The following is a 2,831-nucleotide window of genomic DNA, read 5'->3' as shown; positions in this document are numbered from 1 at the left end:
CTCCTCTCCCTCTCGCCGACACCAGTCGCTGACACCCTCACGCGCCCTCTCCCTCTCGCGAACACCCTCTCGCAAACACCCCTCTTCTCTCCCTCTCGCGAACACCACAGACGCCGCAACTTCCCTCTCCTCTACCTCTGAAACGCCGCAACTTCCCTCTCCTCTCCCTCTCGCAAACACCAGTCGCCGACACCCTCACGCGCCCTCTCCCTCTCGCGAACACCCTCTCGCAAACACCAAACGCCGACACCCTCACGCACCCTTTCCTCTCGCGAAAACCCTCTTCCTCACGTGAGCATTGTCGAGATTCTCTACCTCACGCGCCCTCTTCTCCCTGCTCCACGCCGCCTTCCCCTCCTTGAGCCTACCCCATCCGTGGTTAGGGTTAGGGTTTGGTTAGTGTTTGGTTAGCTAGGGTTAGGGTTTGGTTAGGGTTAGAACATGTACTTATCGATTTAATTTTTTGCAGAAACAATGGATCCATTCGAATTCCATCGAGACTTGGAACAGGAAGACCTAGTCGAGGACATAATCCGTGATGGTCTAGAAGCCGACGGAGAAGACCACGGCTCCGGTGATGGAGAACACCGCGGCTCCGGTGATGGAGAACACCGCGGCTCCGTTGATGGAGAACACCCTGGCTCCGGTGATGGAGAAGCCGATGGCTCCGGTGATGGAGAAGCCGAGTGCTCCGGTGATGGCGAGGTATACGATCACTAGAGGCATTAATGGAATTCTATATGTACATATGTATATAAATTAATTAATTTTTATTCTCTTAGGCCTCCGAAGATAAGTTGGAGAAATGAGGCCCGGCAAAGAAGTTGACCAAAAAAGACCACTTCACAATTGAAGCTATATCACCTAAAGGCCAACCGGTGGCACCCAAAGCTGTCGCAACGACATTTAAAAATCAGTGCGGAGTTCTGGTTAGGGATCGCATCCCGATCACTATTAGAGAATGGAACAAGACCAAGAATGTGTCCGAAAGTGAGGTTGCCGATAGGTACAAAGACACACTTTTTGACGACCTCATGGCACATTTCACTTTGCCAGATTTGGGATCGGAGTCTGAGATGGATAAGCAGAAGGCGCTAGTGAAGAAATGGGCTCTTAAGAAGATGGGGGGAACTTTTCCGGGCGTGGAAGAACCGGTTATGGGCAACTTATAAGGCCGAGAAGAAGCCTCCATTATTCGAAGGCTATCTAGCGAAGCAGGAGCATAACTGGGAAGAATTTGTGAAGTACAAAGACTCAGAGGAGGCTGTGTCACTGTCAAAGAAAAACAAGAAGAATGCAAGCGGAAAGAAATATCACCATCATACGGGGCGATGGGGCTACGAAGTAGCCATGCCTAAGTGGGATGCACAAGAGGCTGAGATGCAGCGGAATGGGATCATTCCAGAACCCATCCGAGAAGGATGGGACATTAGGGCTCGAAATTGGTTCCTTGGGCATGGCTGTGAGTATGACATGAAGACAGGGGACCTTGTTGAAAGTGACAGCAAGGTTAAGGTACCCAGGGAAAAATGGATTCAAGTGACGGCAGATATTAAGGCGGGAAAACTGAAGTTTGCTCCCGATAGAGAGAAAGACTTGCTGACGCTTGTCCTCGGTAATCCTGAGAAGGGAGGACGAACAAGAGGCTTCGGCCCTAGTGTTCCGTGGTCGCTTGGGTTTCCGGACGACGCGGAGACTTATAGAAGCCGAGCGAGAGCAAAACAACGCTAGCTGGAGGTGCAGAATGACCGGATGGCCGAGTTCCAACGCCAAATTGACCAGCAGCAGCGGGAGATTCAGCAGCAGCAGCGGCAGATTAATGAACTTAGAGGACAGCGCGAGCCAGATAATACCGCCGGCATATCTCAGCGGCGAAGCAGCAGCGTGGCCGACTCGGAGGCCCCGCCTGAATGTACACGGATGATAGATGGCGGTCATGGCTACCCCGTGGATGGAATCAAGGAGCAAACACCTTGTGATCTCCATGAGGTGTTCAGGAACATATCTCTTAAGGTGGCGGTCGGCTATGTTTTACCTGCATTAGGACCTGAAGGTGAGCCGGCACTATGGCGTGGCAATGAGATTCCAGTTGGCTATGCTCGTGTCGGGGTGGATTCAATTGTACCGACATTTGAGTCATTGCAGCTTGAAATCCCGGGAGGTGAAGGCCAGGTTACACTCCAAGACGTACTGGGTGTGGGGTTAAGCGGCAGCGCGCAAGCACTAAAAACCTATAGAGATACTCTACAACAGTCGTCTATCAGAGAAGGTGAGAGAGCGCATAAACTAACAGTTCTATACTCTGCAAACATAACACAGCCGATGTGTTCCCCCTTCGCAAAGAAGTACTTACAAAGGCACTCACACGGTGGACAAGTTTTAACCAGTTATTATTTAAGTTGTTCTATCTTACTATGCAAGTTATTAGTATTGAAACAACAGGGGTAAGTTGTCTATGGTTGAGTCATACAGCTCCAAGTCGTCCATAACCGCGGACACGACTTATCGATAAGATGTAACCCTGCAGGAGTGCCCAAATGTGCCCACACGCACGATCAACCCACTTGCGACAGGTGGATATCACGACTCGCACTCTCCTTCACTACAACAATGTCCAGGAAGCCACCTAACCAAGTTGAACCCGTATCGAAGTCCGGCCGAATCTCCGAAGCGGACCTAGCTGTTGCGCCAGCGTACTAGGTGGTTTAACACACACTGGGGCGATAAACCACTTCGCAGCGGCTCCGCGGCCTATACGTGCATACCAGAAACAAGGGATACAAGGCACCCAGGGGCTTCCCAAAGATAGATTTGAATCATATGGGAAATTT

Source organism: Lolium rigidum, chromosome 5 (assembly GCF_022539505.1).
Source record: "Lolium rigidum isolate FL_2022 chromosome 5, APGP_CSIRO_Lrig_0.1, whole genome shotgun sequence".
NCBI classification, from domain to species: domain Eukaryota; kingdom Viridiplantae; phylum Streptophyta; class Magnoliopsida; order Poales; family Poaceae; genus Lolium; species Lolium rigidum.
Note: the sequence above shows the minus strand (reverse complement) of the source record.